The following is a 6,739-nucleotide window of genomic DNA, read 5'->3' on the forward strand; positions in this document are numbered from 1 at the left end:
GGATGTTAGAGCTTGTGTACAAATTAAGAAAAAGTTGCGCTAACCAGCAAATGCCTTGAAATTTCCAAGCAGATGGCAACATGATGAAATGGCCAGATTAAATAAATATGGACCGAGTCACACTCAGATGGGGGGCGGCGGAATAAGTTTTTCAATTTAATTGAGTGGCATCCAGTGAAGTGCCCTCTCTCCAATAAGTCTGTAATGCACATGTGTAGGGCCAGTCTTACGCTGCAGGTCCAAGTGCCCCGAACAGAGGAAACGCATGCGTAGATGCCCCAATTGCATGTCAATGACTCGAAAAAGCATCAACGCAGGGCAGTAGCAACAGAGGTGTAAACAATTATAAGCAAATAGTACACCTATTAAACTTTACCGCCCCCCTCCCACCCCCCACCTAATTTAAATGACGGTAACCCTCATCTTATTTCTCTTTTAAAATGATGGACTCCTTTTGAGAGCATATTCTATTATCTATCACTTTAGAGCTGGTGTTCTTTAATGTCATTTGGTTTTTGGGCTGCAGATGTGTGTGTTTTTATTCAAATTTGGAAGTGGCCTGATCATGAACTGAAGATTTTGTGTGTCTGGTGAACCAGGCAGTGCAAATCCAGCCATAGTGAGAGGGCAATACAGTAAAGTGAGTGTCCCAAACTATGGTGGTCTGGCATAGGTAAGAGCCACAGCTTCACATGTATACCACAATGCGTACCATTAATTCAACATAACTTCATGCTTTGTATTTGCTCATATGATGCAATTATTCAAATGGTTGCATCACAGGGTCTAACATCATCATCTATGTATGCAGATAAGAATAAATGAGGATGGGGGTGTCGGTGCACAAGCACAAGGCCCACACTGTTGCTTCCTGCTGTCTGCATGTGATAACAATGAACCGTTCATTTGCCCCACAAAGGTGCCCCGGCCGATTCCAGCTTCACATTCTGACCCACACTCAGCCTGCTGCTCCTCCTTTCTTTTCCACTAAAATTCACCTTCTGTTGTTTCACCTCGCCAAATGAGTTTTTTATCGTGGCACTTATCCACCCCAAAAGCTTTTGGCCTGGGACATTGTAAGACCATCGGGAGGATCAATTATGCAGCTTCCGTATTGGGGCTCCTCCACTTTTCGCATCCTCTCCTCAGCCCTGCTCTACGGTGGCCCTGAAGTGCAAAACACAACAGCAAATACTTAAAACCAGGTGGGCACGGGCGGTGAAGCCGGTGAATGATTCCAATGCAGCTGCTGCTATCAAAAAATATTTTAATTCATACATATGAGCTGTTATGTTGAGGCCTAATCACAACATTCACATAGCACCCTCTTTGAAAGGCTCAGGGAAATGCGGTTTTTGCTGATATGAACACGATGAAGCCTCATTCATGCTTTCACACGCTAAAAATACATTTTGGGTTTTAGGCAAGCGGGATCGACATGGCGCCTCCAAGCCAAAGAAATGGAGTATGTATTGTACAACAAGGCTTAGAATTTCACAGAGACCTGTGGGTGATCTAGCGAAGCGAACGGTCCGTCCAGCGCTAGGTGGATTCAAGCGAATGGTAGCGAGCCCCACTTTTCAATATATCCACACTTTCTTCTTTGTTCTCACGTATGTCCTCTTTCTGAAGCAACCTTCCTTCACTCACTGACAAAATGCGCAACAGTGCAACACATTGTATGGGGACCCTCTGACCGTTACAAGCTCAAGTAGTCACGTAGCAGGAAGTTCACACGGTAAATGGCCGAGTGTACGCGGGTGATTGGTTTTTTGTGATCGTCTGGTCCAACTTGAGTTTGGAAGCGTCGTGTGGTGTACGGCAGCCTGAAAAATACGAACGCATCACGCTATGGCGCCAGATTACATATGACATGTGGATGACTTTGATCAACTGAAAACCTTTGGCTTGGCCCTGTCGGAATGTATAGATGGTGTCTCAAGGGAAATCATGTGGCTTGTTTGTAGAACACCAAACAACAATTCGTCTATAATCGCTCACAATTACGCATATTAATTGTGTCATTAGTCTTGGTGGCATCCCAATGACACTCCAAACAGACCTTGGGACGAAGGATGGGACGATAGCAGCAATAGAGTGTACCCGCCATCATGCACATTTATAGATTATTGTGCAGGCTCTACCAGCAATGGTTGTGGCTCATCAACATGGAATCAGTTCACTGAATCATGGTCGCCAATCTTGTCCAATCAGGAATGAGACTGATCTCTCCACTTATACTGGTAGGTTAATGTCGTGATTTTTCATGTTTTGTGGTGATGTTATCGTATTTAGTTATTTGTTCATGTATTTCTTAATCTGCTGTTGAGTTTACCTGTGTTTTGCTGTTCAGGGAAACCGTACTACACTCCTCTTGCCTTGCAGTCGACATTCCTCACTAAACAGTTCCCATCGCTGCCCTTATGTCAATGGCAGCTAGGGGCAAATTTCACCTTCCTAGTCCACATCCGAATGGTGAAAACAGGGAGTAAAAGGGAAGATATGGGAGGCGGGTGAAGAGTGCAGTTGGTGAAAGATGGGAAAGGGGTGAGGGCAAGAACGAGAAGGCTTGGGGTCGTCTGTGCTGAAGGAGAGACAGTGCGAAAGAGAGAACAGAGGCGGCTTTGTCGTTAGCGGCAGCATTTTTTACAGCCATCATTTGCCACTGTCGCACCTCAAAGAGCAGCGGACTGTGTGCGAGGGTCAAACTCAGAAGGACTTCTTTGACTCCTTCCAAGATCGACATGACACATTAGGCTCAGTTGGATTAAGACCAAGGCGATCCAAAAAGAACAAGGCCAGAACTTTGTTTTGAGCCTTCCAGTTGATCGAGAGGTTGGAAGGCGAGCCTTCTCACGAGAGGCAATTGTTGTGGAATGTTTCTAGGTGATTTGAGATCGACCAACTCCCTTTTGCACCCTCAGTGTAGGTTTCTCTATTCTAATTGATCCATTCTTCCTTCTTTATGTGGCAGTAGCTAATCTGTAAAGACCTGTGCTTCGGTATCGCAGGGTCACGTGTCAAATACTGCTGTGGACGAAAATTTAAACTGGCAGCACTTCAGTTGTTGAAGAGAAGCCAGTCTTTCTCCTGGCTACTGTCGTCTGCCATTGAGCAAGGCACTGTGCCCGCAACCCCAGCAAAAGAGGTACAGCATTGTTTATGCACCCTTTTCACTCTGGCATTGCTCGACAGCAGATTGTAAATTGAATTTCTCCATGAGGGAATTTTAATCGGTTAAAAAAAAACAAAAAAAAAACATGTCAAAAGCTTTGGATAAAACTCTGTCCAAAGCATTGGTAATCTAGTGTCTGTGTGTTTCTGTTTGCACACAAGACTGCATTTTGATATGTTGTTCTCTTTCTGCAGGGTTGTTGAACACATGGCAACCACAGGAAGTTGTTTGCGCTTTGCTTGGTGCTGTCACCCATGGCAACTTCCCCTGTGGGAATACCTGCATACCCTAACTCCTCCCATGTGGACATGCATCATTGCGACAAAATTCAGGTTTATTCAGTTGGAGTTGAGAAATGGATGTGAATGGGAGGGTCTGTGTAGTTTATCAGTGATGTCGGTCTTGGCTCTGAAGATTATACTAATTAATGCAACCTAAGTGGGGCAATACAGGGTGTGCAAAAATAAACAGCCCGTTTAAATGTACATAGCAAATATTCGGTCACATCCTCCTTCCCCTACATGCTGAGGCTTCTCAAGCTTCCAGGATTAAGCCCCTTTGCACTGACTTTGAATCCAATTTTATTTTCATCTCAATGCCAGTAAGGCATGTGAAGTATAGCTGGGATGAACCGTACCAATTTCAAGAGCGTTCAAAGACAGCTATTTCATCTACATTGAAAAGTCCCGGCAGACGTCAGACTGCAGCTCCTAAGAACAGAGCGATGCACAGCGTGAGGAGACACCACCAAGAGGAAGTCTTGCTCGTAGAAATAAAAGCCAGGCAAAGGAGAGGATGGCTAAATCAACTGAAGGCTAACAAGCCAACGATACCATCACTCTTCCAACGTTTGCTCAGTGGACAATAAAATGTACTTACTTCGTCTGAGGTTGAGTGGTTCCAGCGAGATAAGGAATTGTTGTGTGCTTTGTTTCATGGAAACGTGGCCAAATGACAACATGCCCGACTCAGCCCTTGAGATCGATAGACGACAGCTGTTTCGAACAGACTGTGACTCCTTCTCAGGGAAGAAACGCGGAGGTGGGCTCTGTATTTATTGCGACACAGGTCGTTGCCCCAACAGTGGATTCATGAGCCACTGCTCCGAGGAAAGAGCATTTGACTGTTCGTTGCCAGCCACACTATTTGCCTCGTGAGTTCATGGCTGCTTACGTCTCTGCTCGTTACATAATTCTGAATGCTAATGCTAGCATTGTGCTATGGAAGACTTACTATTCTGAATGCTAATGCTAATGCTAGCATTGTGCTATGGAAGACTTACGACACCATTAGCTCGCTATAATCCATGCCCCCAGAGACATTTTACATGGTTCATGTGATTTTAAATTCGTCAAATTTACAGACAAGTTTTCACCAATATGTCATAATACTAACATGGTGTGACAACACGCTGGACTGTGTGCATATGACCATACACATGTGCTTGACAGAGCAATTAAGCCACACTGAATTTGGGAACTGTGTTGTCACAATTCAGTTAATTTATATAATAACCTGCCTCCCCCTCACCTCTGAAGATCCACCGCTCACGTTCAAGACCTTACACTGTCTGAAAAAAATATCAGGTCAGTTTTTTGGAAGCACAGGGGTGTTAGCATCTAATAAGTGACATGTAAACTGCTGTGGGAATGGGGCATATCGGACATTACTGTTTGCCGATGGATGTGTCTGCCGCATGATGGGCCACGTGTACGAATGCACCAAGTGGCAATGTTTTCAGTGTCTTCACGGGGTGCCTGTTTTTGTTTTTGTTTTTGCACATGAGGCTCCACTTCTGCAAGTAAAAGCCACTTGAGTCATTCAGCCTCTTTGCACTATCCTGGTTGTCATGGGAACACAAGACACCCCCGTCAAAAAAAAAAAAAAAAGAAAAGAAAAAAAGCACCACACAGTCAGGACCTGGTGTGACCATTTTCATCACGCAGTGCAACATCTTTTTTGCACAGGCGTGCCTTAGGCTACCCACAGTAAAGGGCCACTCTAAAATGTTCGGTTTTACTGTAATGGAGGGAATTGAGGTTAGCGATTGAAAAAATCAAACAGCCACCATTTTTAAACATCCAGCAAAGCAAAAGAGAATATGTGTGAACCATGTGAGAGAAATAGGCCTTTTGTGTATGTAAAAAACAAAAAAATCTTATCTTTGAGTTCAGCTCATGACAAAATGGTAGAAAAAAACAAAACAAAAAACAGTGTTGCATTGACTTTTTGTTCAGCACACATATAGCCGACTGCCAGGTGTCCCAGTACTTTTGTGCATGCGGTGCAAATTGACCTAAGGTTATTTGGTTTCAACTTGCACTGAACACACTTTGAACAGCTGCACTTTCACAGGGTGGCGGGTGTCTCCCCTCACCATGACGCAATTTCTTCTAAGCGCTGCTGTTTGATTGCTTAAAGCCCACCGGACGTCACATCACACACACACAAAGCAGCCATGAAGAAAAGCTTTGCTTCCTTCCTGCCTTCCTTTGCTGTGTTCAGTTCCGCCCTGGTGAGCAGCCTCAATAAGCTGCTACATCCAACAGCTGCTGGAGACAGCGGGCGCCGTTGCATCTCAAACCAACAAAGGGTGCTGACACGGTGGAGTTTTTTCTTCTTTTTTTTTAACTCTGTAATGAGGAAAGAACTAGGCTTGGTATAAGAAGTGAAGTGTGATTATCTCACTTGTTAAGAAGAATATTCCAAATGTAATAAAATGTAATGCTATTGTGCCATCACATTGTCATACATTTAAATCTAAAAACAAAAGTATAGTGGCGGCGGGAGGCTGGTTCGCAATCTTGACTGGGTCAGGGAGCCTTATTTTGAAGGTTTCCCGACCTGGTCAGCTGTTTTTTTTAGACAGGTCACACGGAAGCAGTGACAGCTCAGACGAACGCTGAAGTGACAGCCAAAACTGTTGGGAGGTAAGAGTTTTTTTTCTTCACACACACACACACACACACACACACACACACACACACACACACACACACACACACACACACACACACACACACACACAATTGTCTGATCAAAAATAACCCTTAAACCTATTTCAACTAAAAAGAAGACAAGATGAAAGTCATCGTGATACCTATAAGCAAGTTTTTCTCCAATTTAAAATCAGCTACACCGTCAGCGCCTCCAGCAGAAGAGTCTCCAAGTGAAGCTAACGCCTGTACGAGTCAATTGATAGCCTACTTCTACGCCACCAACACAAGCCTCTTCGCCACTCTCAGTTGATGAAGGTTAATTACTGTACAAGTATTTATAATTAAGATTTCAGTAAATATGTGTACTGTTTTAATCTTTGTCTCAATTATGGAAAAAATACTGTTGACATATTTCCCGAACCACATAGACAAAAATTCCCGCGGGGGGGTGAATCCGACCTCACGATTTTAACCTTTGGCGGGGGATGTTTGATCCCCATAAATCCCGAAAAAACGAGGGGTTACACTATCCTATATATATATATATATATAAAGAGAGAGAGAGAGAGAGAGAGAGAGAGAGAGAGAGAGAGAGAGAGAGAGACAAAAGAAACACCACACCATC

Source organism: Hippocampus comes, unplaced genomic scaffold (assembly GCF_001891065.2).
Source record: "Hippocampus comes isolate QL1 unplaced genomic scaffold, H_comes_QL1_v1.1 scaffold445, whole genome shotgun sequence".
In the NCBI taxonomy this organism is placed as follows: Eukaryota; Metazoa; Chordata; class Actinopteri; order Syngnathiformes; family Syngnathidae; genus Hippocampus; species Hippocampus comes.